Here is an 11,767-nt window from a genome sequence, read left to right on the forward strand (position 1 = left end):
TTTTTGCGTATTAACGTTGGATTTTAATCGCTACTGATGTAACGCTGTTCCGGGTCGGAAGATAAATATCCGGCAGGTTTTCATGCGATACATGCAGGTTGCCTTGATGTTTTAGCCGCATCGAGCCACATCCTCAATTGCCGACCACGATGTGAAAATTTCGTGACACTTCTATGAGCTTATCATAGCTCCGGTTCAGATTCTTGTTCTAATCATTCGTCTGATATTTCTTTCGTTGTTGATACGAGTGCAATAAATATATATAAAACTAATAAAACAACGCTGATTTGGTTATTTAAAAGCTGCTTTATATGATCGAGATGTATTTATATGTTATAATTTTACTAGCACTAACCGCGATCTCATTATCATACTTTTTTTTCTATTCGTGACCGCGAACTGATATTTTAATTTATAGTCAAAATAATATTAGCATTTTCAGATCAATTCCCAGAAGTAGCCCGGAGCAAGGTAGACGGCATTTTTGTAATCTCACGCCTTGGAAAGTAAAGCGATCATATCGGATTTGCCGTCCCTTCGGATTATAAGAGTGACGGGATAGGGATCCATGATGTGTCCGCAGCGACAGAACGCTCTAAGATTGTTTATGTCTCGAGGAAATTTGCGACCGACAGTGTTTGTAAAATCGGATAGCAATTAATTCAAAAGATCATCAGCTTAAGATGGACTTAGAAAACTAATCTTTTGCAATAACAATAAAGACACGAGCAGGTACAGTCGTTTGTGGAATACAGTCAATAAATGAAACAAAATCAGTTGGGATGCAGAGGCTCTTGCTGTTTGTTTTTATATTAACAGCCTGTAAATTTCCCACTGCTGGGATATCGGCTCCTCTCCCTTTGAGGAGAAGGTCTGGTGCATATTCCACCACACTGTTCCAATGCGGGAAACTAGAAGCATACATGTTTCCTGGCGATTTTTTCCTTCACCGCCGGGCACGAGCTGAATTGTAAACACGAATTAAGCACATGAAAATTTTGTGGTGCGTTTGAACTCGCAATCACCGGTTAAGATGCACCTGTTCCAACCACTGGGCCATCTCGGCTCTTGCTGTTAAATCATTCGATATTTAATGTGAGTATTTTCGTCTGAAATGCAACGGTAAGTAATCCTACAAATAGTATTGAAGAAGCCATAACGAAGTAGAAAAATAAAGGTTCAAGCGGAACGAAGAGGTCTCGACTGAATTTTACGAAGGCGATTCATTCACTCCGCCTGGAATTTGGTAAACATGGGACGTCGCTCGAGTAATGTCCGCGTTCCAGTTGCGGACAGACGATTGCGTACTCAACTATTACATTCAATAGTAACACGATTTCATTGGAATTAAGTTTATTTTTAAAGACTGTATAGTCACACGATTATGATGATAACATCAATACATTATGTTATAATTTGATAACATAAGAAAGAGGTTATTAATAAAGAAGGAAAAAAGATTTGAGCTTTACTATATTTATGAAAATAGATTTAATTATACAAAAAAAAAAAATAATCAATAAGTATAAAAGTGTGCAAGCTTTTGCATCGAGAAGAAGGTTCCGAAGCTTATTCCAAGGCGCTGCTCCAATCAGAAATATGCAGGTTTCTTTACGGTGTTTACTCACTGCCGAGCTTGATATGAATTATAAACAAAAAAAAAATCGGTAAAAAATCTTTTAAGTTAAACGATTTTATCTTTTGTGCACTGAAATCTAGTAAATAAATAAATAGTTTCTTACCTATCAACCTACGTAGGTTGTCATAATATGAACCATGTCAGCGACGGAATGGCGGTTCATGAAAGAACACTAACACCAGGGTTTGCTTGGTAGGCAAACTAAGCTTCAGAAATATTTAAGTACTAGGCAGAATAGCATTTAGGCATATTAGACTAAAATATAAAATTTTAACAAAACGAAAAACCGACTTCAACCAAAACACTTTTTTAAAACAAATAAAAATGTACTAAAAAGTAATTAAAATAATTGCATATTTAACATATTTTTGAGAGTCCTCCTAGGTAAAATGAAATGAAAAATATTAGACTACTTAAAAGTCGATTTACGATTATATAATGTAGTTATAATTATTGCTATATTTGGAGTCGGTGTCAGCCAACCTATACTATATCTATCAAAAAACAATACGAGAATACTTTAAGAAATATGTTTCTTACAAATTACCTTTTATACGATATTATACTGGGTCAATCAAGAGGCTCGTATCGCTTCTTTCTTTTTATTGTTGAAGCGTGTGCCCGTGGCTGACACCGGCTCCAAATATAACAATAACTATAACTACGTTATATAAAAGTAAATCGACTTTTAAGTAGTCTAATATTTTTCATTTCATTTTACCTAGGAGGACTCTCAAAAATATGTTAAATATGCAATTATTTTTATTACTTTTTAGTGCATTTTTATTTGTTTTAAAATAGTGTTTTGTTTAAAGTCGGTTTTTCTTTTTGTTAAAATTTTATTTATACAATACATTTATTAAATATTTATATAAACGATTTAAAAAATAAACTCAATGTATCTATTTAATATTTGGTAGAGAAGCGCTTTACATTATCTGTATTATTAAATAGTACCCGTGCAAAGTGGGGCGGGTTGCTAGTTATTTCAATAACAATGCAAACACAATGGCCCAGGGTAGTTGATTAAAATCAAACAAAATCCTTGCAGACTAGACTATGTGTGACTTTGGTTAGCTGGGCAAGTATAATGGCGAGATAATTACAGCGTCGAACGCGGTGACCTCAACGGCGGGCGGCCGCTCGGATTCAATCCGTATTGTGCCGCTAGTTACTGCGCGGCATTCATTTCTGTTACAATTATCCGAACCAATGCCGGTTGTATTTATTTATTACATCGTTTTGTTTCGAATACTCGTATTATTTGCTATTCATAATAGAGTAACGGCAGCAGTCGAGTGAATGCGGCAAACTTTTGCATTGTTGCGGTATTTGCGAACGGATTACGTTTCATTGTTTATTGAATGCTCTTTAGGATATTATGTTCCGTTTTACTACTTTATTATTGTTTCGACTTCGACCCTATACTAGGCAATATTTACATAAAAAACTTTAATTATGTTTTGATAATGATCAAAGGGTTCGGGCATATTCAAGTTGTTGATGAAAATATCAATATTTTCAGAATTTCAGTCGATTGTAGTCTTCTATCATTGCCGCCGGGCATAAGATGAACACACATTAAACACATACAAGCTCAACGGTACGTGTCATGGCTGCGCTCTCTGAGATTAAAATTGACATGTTTTAAGCATTGAATCGTCACGGCTCGTTAAAATACATAACATCTATATCTAGCTGTAAAAGATCCTCAGTTGGAGGTCTGTGTATCAAATGTATGGATATGTTAACGCGCATTGGAGAAAAGTATTGAAATAAAATTCAAATTTTGTTCTTTTGGACTACCATTGCTTTACAGTGGGACACGGACGTTACTAACTATTACTTTTTTTGTGGTATAGGTTGGCGGACGAGCATATGGGCCACCTGATGGTAAGTGGGCACCATCACCCATAGACAATGACGCTGTAAGAAATATTAACTATTCCTTGCATCTTCAATGTGCCACTAACCTTGGGAACTAAGATGCTGTGTCTCTTGTGCCTGTAGTTACACTGGCTCACTCACCCTTCAAACCGGAACACAACAATACTGAGTACTATTATTTGGCGGTAGAATAACTGGTCAGAGGGTGGTAAATAGACGGGCTTGTACAAAGCAAATTTTTTTATTAAATTTACGAATTCGTTATATCGAGCGAGGATGGCTTAACTAGTCCGCTATCAGGAGCTACTAAACAAAATACCCATCGTGAATGTTTGTGATATTCGATATTCGTGTCGCCGTAGAATGTCTGTCAAAAGCAAAACTTCAATCGCCGTAGATAATTAGACGAGGTAGACAAATCTCTTAGTTAGTGATTTTGCAGTTACGGCGCAATGTAAAGACTTGTGCAGATGAGCGCATACAAAGTGTATGCTTCCTTAGAACGACTAATATGTACGAGGTTATTGGTAATTTGACGTATTCCCGTTAGGAGGTAATAAGGGTGACTCGCGGTGACTTGTGATAATTTTAACCTCCATATGCATACTATAAAAGTGAACCATTTTTGTTACATTTTTTTTTAAAATAAGTCAAAAATAAAACTTTAAAATTATATTAACCTACCTTCTAACGGGAATACGTCCAATAACTCATACACAGTGTAGAAAACAAAGTCTCTCATTAAGCATTCTTTGTGCCTTTGCATGCTTAAATCTTTAAAATTTACATTTTTATTACAATTCTTTCACTTAAAATTATTTAAGTCCTTTTGTAAAATATTATGATCGCCAAATATCATTATCCTTACATAGTATAAAACTAAGTCCCTAACCGCTGTCTGTCCCTATGTATACCTATTTGATTTTAATGCGGTCTTTTTTAATAGATGATAGAGTGATTCAAGAGGAAGGTTTTTTATACAACACATGGACAATATATTAAAGAATCACTGATAATTTTAGAAGTCTAATGTGATGTCGTAATTGAACAAATTATGTAGTATATTTAGTACCTACCAGTATTGCACCCGCGCGAAACTGGGCTGGTCGCTTGCTACCAATAACCCAGTACATATGTAGGTACGTCGTCTTAATACTTTGATTGTAAGGTGTCCTCTATATTCTACCACTAGAAGTGAAACTCGCAGCCAGGTGAATACTAGGGGTGGTAGGATTTGCACTTCGCAACCACTTCGCAATGTCTGGGTGTCGAATAGTCAATGTGGTTTTAGTTCAGAAAGTTTTCTTGGTAGTAGGGCTTTGTGCAAGCCCGTATGAGTAGGTACCACTCACTCATCAGATATTCTACTGCCAAAAAACAGTAAGCATTATTGTTGTGTTCCGGTTTGAAGGGTGAGTGAGCCAGTGTAACTACAGGCACAAGGGACATATCATCTTAGTTCCCAAGGTTGGTGGCACATTGACAATGTAAGGAATAGTTAATTTTTCTTACTGCGTCATTGTCTATGGGTGATTGTGACCACATTCCATTAGGTGGCCCATATACTCGTCCGCCAACCTATACCATAAAAAAAAGGAACTGCTCAGTGATTCAACGCCCACTTTAGGTACTTACTGTAATTTGTTATTATTTGTATCTGTTACAAAATACATTGATTTTGTCGAAGCCTTGTCTCAATTTGCGCGATACCCTCGTCGCCCACACAATGTCGCCCAAGACGTGCCCTGTAATTCATTCCAAGTATTTATTCCATACAATTGAGAATATTAGTAAAATTTTACTCTTGTTTATTAAATGGCGAATGATATTATCAGCACGATTTTATATATATTTATATACGATTATATTACTACTTACTAGTGATTGCGCGCGACTCCGTCCGTCTATTTATATCATTTTGTTCCGGTAACCTACCTGTTCAACGTGAAAAGGTAAAGAACAGTATGACAGAATTATTTTCTGTACTATTACTGTGAACCTAAACTAAGTTTCCCTGAAATATTAAAACTTAGAACGAAAACATAAAAAACAAATAATAATGGTTAATGACATATATACCTTTACTCGTATATATACATATATTTAATAATGTGAAATAAATTAAGAAATTATGATTATTCCTATTTACCCCTACTTTTAAGCATATAACTTTTGTTAGTAGTGGACACGAACATAGCACAAGGGGTCAGGATCGATCCTACCACTTTTACATCTCTAGACGTCTCGCAGACTTTTGCTCTATTGACGCTTAAACATTAATGCATTAAAGTGTTTTTAAATTTAAAGCTAAATATCAAAAACGAATAGCGACCATATTGTATTTATTTTTCCATATTATTATATAAAGCGAGGTACAGTATCTTCCAGACATCGTCCGTTTGTAATAAAAATGTTGCTTACTTAATACCGCACATTGATCACAGCAGCAGTAAGCTTAACCATTAAATTCAAACCAATCAACATCGCTTCGGAGGGCCTCAGTTACATATGTGTGTTACATATGAATATACAGTAGGGATAGGGTCACTTTTATTTCGAAAATGCACCAACAGTAAAGTACACAGCTGAAACGGTCCAGAAGTGACCTATTCCTAGTGTGTGTGTTGCCGTAATGATGATAGTCACTATATATATTTCTGTCCATATTTCGCGTCATCATACGAGTAAAATTTAATAGATTCGTGTTAAGTTTTAATGATAACGTTAAATGATTTGTATTGCAACGTATTCGTGTATTATGTAGCGGGAAACCACGCCAGCTAGTGTATCGCAACCACGGCCGGGATCAGAAGCAAAGTACATTAAACATGAATGGCACTCAACAAAATGAGCGACGAGTGGAGCTTCAACTGAAACTTCGATGGCGGGAATCCGTAATGCGCTCTCGGCGTGCGAGTGCGAGCTTACATCATATCATTTGGAATATCATTTGCGGAAGATGATTTGATTGTTCAATAACCTCTGCGCTATATTTGCGTCTGAGTAAATCGAAAACCAATTAAGATAACTTTCGAAAAATCCCTACCTTACCCACGCTTGACAAACCCAATACTGTGACGTCAGTTTGACTAGACGATGCCCATTCGCTTGTCTAAGAGATTAGAATGCTCAGATACACAAACGCTGGACAATCCACAGCTCGACGCATGAAGGAAGATAAAGCAAAACGCTTCTTGGATGGGTGATTGTTGATGGGTGGAGGCTTTCAATGCGGATTGTCGGATGGTATCTCGTATGTTTGTATGTCAGATGTTTCAGACACTACAGTACGTTTCTGTTTTATAATTGGTATTTTTTATATGAGCAAGGGAAGACATACCGTATTATAATAATTTCATCGATGGAGAATATTACTAGAAATATATATCGGAAAAGTAACAGATTAGAAGTAAATAGAATACTGTTATTGTATCGTATTAATTAGTTTTTAATTCACATCGGCTTTTGGGCGGCGAAGATATTAAATTCTATACATATCAAGCATGAGATATTATCTGTAAATATTTTATTTGGTTAAAGTTCATCTAAAATCGACTAGATACTATTTGTTATTTGTATATATCTGTATATTTGTATGTATTTATGTATGACTTTATGTATATAAGTATGTATAATTGTATTTATGTACCTAGCTATATGTATGTAGTAGTTTATGTATTATATTATTTGTATCTATGTATGTAGTCTATGTTACACCACCTACCATGTCTCTGTTGGCTACTACTCCATGTCACCTCGGTTGTCTGGAAGAAATCGCTTTAAAGCGATAAGACCGCCGATTGTACCATCTTTTCTTTATGTATACTTTCTATAAGGCTAATCTGTTTAATTTGTGGTTTACAATAAAGTATTTAAATAATTAAATTAAATAAATAAAATACGCAAATGGGATACAATTAAACCGAGTTTATAAATCTAAGAAAAGATACAGGAATACTTTTCTCACACGCTACGCCGATGCGTTCGCACGTTTAGCAGATACGTAATTTCTTCAAACACATCATTTAGATATAACGAGACCCCGACGCAATCACTCACTCCAATTTGCACGTGTCATATGTGTCATACTCACTCGTAATTTCCTTACGTCACGCGTGCGGACATTAAGTTGTTTAGCGGAATATAGGCCGTAACCGGTAACGAATAAGATCTAGATTTGCGTCAAACTTGCACTGATGAGGCCAGAGCCGTTGATTAGAAGTATATCTGATTTGAAGCTGAAGATGGGATTTTAAGAAAATGATGCGCATTTTAAACTCACTGTTGTGATGGAGAAAGTTAATATCAAACATTGAGACCTGACGCGTGAACCAAATCATTATTACGACTTATGTCAGAGTAAGTTTGCTATAAATTTAGAAAATATAAGTTGAACTATATTGATTAAAAGCTGTGATGGCCCAGTGGCTAGAACGCGTGCATCTTAACAGATGATTCTGGGTTCAAATGCAGGCAAGCACCACTATATATATGTGCTTAATTGAATTTATAATTCATCTCATGCTCGGCGTTGAAGGAAAACATCGTGAGGGAGCCTGAATGTGTGTCTAATTTAATCGAAATTCGGCCACATGTGCATTCCACCAACCCGCATTGGAATAGCGTGGTAGAATATGTTCCAAACCTTAGTGGCAGAGGAGGTCTTAGCCCAGCAGTGGGAAATTTACAGGCTGTTACTGTACTGTACTGTACTGTACTATATTAATACTCTTTCAGCATTTCAAGGTCGAAATATCTCTTTGTTAAGTGTTTATTAATGCATATTATTTTTCAATATGCATTAATAAACACTTTGGACATTGGACAGGACAACACGAGTTTACCTATGGATGCTACCGTGAAGTCCCTTGGGGACATCCTACTCCTCTACTCCTGATAAAATCTTGCGTCGGTACACATAGCGCGGAGGACTCCTCACAAGTCTTCTTCTTCTTACCTTTAAGGTTACGAGTAAATTATGTCATCTGTTCTACGAGGCTCTACGTATTCGTAGCAGTGTTCATACATTTACATTGTGTAGCTACGTTACAAAACACAAAAAGTTTAAAATTAAACTTTTGCATAATTTTAGAATTTATTATTAATTAACTACGATTGTATTTTTGTCGTTTTTCGTTTGCCAACATTTATTTTATTCGTTCGATTAAAAAAATGGCTTTTAAAGAACAAATCGTTGTGTCTCATCAGCAAAGATAATGTAAACTTATTGTTTCGTAAATAACATGATTTTATCTATTATAATCGTTTTGCTAGTATTAACTTTCATTTAGTGCCTTCTTAAGCAATACGTTTATCTAATCTAAAAATATATACGATAAATTTTAGTCGTGCTGAAACTTCACTTTAAACCGATCCATTCCATATAATTGAGGATAAAAGAGGTTCATTGTCGCCCTTAGAATAAATATTTCACAAAGCTTTGTCGTGCCTCTATAATACGTTACAAATGTATCCTTCAAACAGTCTATATGACTTCCTATAATTTGCGACCACAACACGAATGCAAGTTTGAATCTTATCACTATTAAAAATAATCTTCTTTATAAGTTGTAAGTCAATATGTACCCTTCGTTTAGCTAGCGAGGGAATACGTTCACATGCAGCGTTCATTATAAAGAAAATAGGATGGGGTCGTGACTGGGATGAGGTAGTCGGGGAGACGGCATCCGGACTGTTTCCAGTATAGGTATATCTTATTATTTAAATTTAGAATTAAAATAAAACTATTTTAACTTTTCTAAAATCAATATAAATGTTAATATTTCTACTTTTGACTAAATTAAATAAGTGAAATCTTTGGTTTAACTTTGTTTACACTTAACTTTAACTTTTGTTTTATGGTTATTTGTGACCATTCCTTTTCTGTCACGTAGTTTAGATCCTCAATATTTTGTTGACGAACGATAAGCGAGTATAACATTACAGAGGGCTTAGCCAAGTTGACATTCTACAATCGTAATCGCTAATAGAAAACTAAACAAATGTATGGGCATGACGTCATCGCAACGCTAAGTCACGTGGTCAAAACAAACGAATAGAAAAGTCGTAGACAAGTTGACAATCGTTCAAAGTGATAGAATTGAATGTTATCGTTTCTACAACGATAATCGCTAACTCCATACAAAATGGTAGCCAAGTTGCAGTTTTGACAAGCGCGGACGAAAAGATTTCGAACTTTTTGATCAATAACTAAGCGATCTTTAAGACCCAATAGTTAACGCTAAAAAAATGGCGTCTTATATGATGACCGACAAGTGTTTTGTTTATTAAACCCAATTTTGAAACATTTTTACCTTTTTAATGCATATTTTAAATATGTTGTGGTGTGCTCGTAATCAAAAAGTGCGGCTTAGGCGCAAAAAAAACATAAATCATCAGTGCAAGAAGAAAATACTTTCGGCTAGATAAAATTATTTTCGAAGCCCTTTGTCGTGAACTACGACACAAGATTTCGTTAAAAGGAACAAAAGAGATTCCTTCTAAAGTTAAGGTAAGTGATTAATAATCTGATTGATAATTTTTTATAATTATTATGGACTATCAGCAGTCGCAACACTTACTCATGTAATAATGAACACATGCACACTTAACATAAAGTGTGCGACATATTATGAAGTATATATTTATACATATTATTGTATATCTTGTGTACATAAATATATAATAATAATATCTTAAATACCAAAAAATACTAAATATTGCAATATTAAATATTCTATAATATGTCCTATATAATATCCTTATATAGTATATCCTTTTATTGGACATGTCTATCATAAATTTAATTTCCTTAATTTTTGTGTTTTTGTAGGTGCTGTGCACTTTTAGTTTCCTAACTAAAGGATCAGCGAAATGATGGTGTCAATCATGTTTCCCAATGGATTATGCATGCATTAGAAGTTTTTAATGCTTTGAACCACTGCTATCATAGAAAAATGGATCATGTATAGGAAAACTCAACAAGATACAGCATTTATAAGAGTAAATATTAAACATTACAATATTTAAATTATCAGGTGCATTTAATAAACATAACATTTTAATTTACAAGGTTACTAAGAAGCTTTGACTCTTCCGGTGTAATACATCCCATCTATACCAGTTTACTTGTAACTAACTAAAATTTTAAACTTATTTTCAGGTGAGTCTGGATATCCACAACACCCTTGGCCGATGACAACTATCCTCAATGCAGTTCATGACTTTAGGGAAGATACACTCAAATGCATGTGCAAGCTCAAGAGTGCTGTTTTGTATTACTCAAAGCACAGTGGAGATATTTGCTTTAGAGACAGGGTGCTGCAGGGTTACTATTATCCTCATGTAGTTAGCAAAATTTAAAATGGCATGTTGTGTATTAAAAGGCATAGCTTTGCAAGCTAGTCTTACCACCACCCCAACCACTTACCGCTGCAAATGATAATGGAGATGATAAAATTATGCAAGATCCCACACCCATTGCCTTTGTAGGTAACCAAAGTGAATCTTAAGAATAGCCATGCTAAGTTGTTTATTGAATAGGATATAGTTAGTTTATTTAACCTCTAATATGATTTTATTTTACATTTTCTAATTATAAATTAACTTTTTATTTAATGAATCTTATCTAAATAATAAGTTATTCATTGTATTTATTAATAATAAGTATAGTGATTGTATTTTAAACAGGTCCAGTTTTTATTTTGAATGTAATGTATTTAATAATAAAACAAATTTATTATTACAACCAATTTTTTTATTATATAAATGAAAACATTTCAATTTATAATCCATCCATTATTAAAACATATATATATATAATTTAGTAGAGGTATGTACATATGGACAAAAATAAAAAAAATGCAGGTAAAATAGGATTTCTTAAATATTACAAAAAATAATTTCACGAATTAAAAGATCAAAATACAAAGCAAGAAACTCATAACTGATTGATTATAATGAAGTCAATTAATGATAATAATAGAAAACTGTGAAATGACAATTTTACAGTGGTTTTTATGCCATAAGGTTTTTCCACATTTTTTCTTTTAGCTTTGTTACTACTCCACACACATGAAGTTTAATAATTCTTCTAATTCCAGGCACAGTCAGTCTGTTTTAATTCGACTTGAGTCTCTTGCTGGGGCCTCGTTATATTGCCATAACTAGAACAAGTTAAAACTATTAGAAAAGTAAAGGGTATATTGAATAAGTAAAAAATAAAATACAATTCTGTTTTGT

At 34.2% G+C, this 11,767-nt stretch overlaps 1 long non-coding RNA gene across 1 annotated transcript; it reads left to right on the forward strand.

Annotated features, from left to right (window-relative positions):
• Positions 1 to 9,475: 9,475 nt before the first annotated feature.
• On the forward strand, positions 9,476 to 11,149 carry LOC124540735. Its single transcript, XR_006967168.1, has 3 exons — positions 9,476 to 10,037; positions 10,359 to 10,528; positions 10,689 to 11,149. It is a non-coding gene; the product is annotated as an uncharacterized LOC124540735 (long non-coding RNA).
• Positions 11,150 to 11,767: the final 618 nt, after the last annotated feature.

The sequence above is a fragment of the Vanessa cardui genome, chromosome 26, assembly GCF_905220365.1.
Source record: "Vanessa cardui chromosome 26, ilVanCard2.1, whole genome shotgun sequence".
In the NCBI taxonomy this organism is placed as follows: Eukaryota; Metazoa; Arthropoda; class Insecta; order Lepidoptera; family Nymphalidae; genus Vanessa; species Vanessa cardui.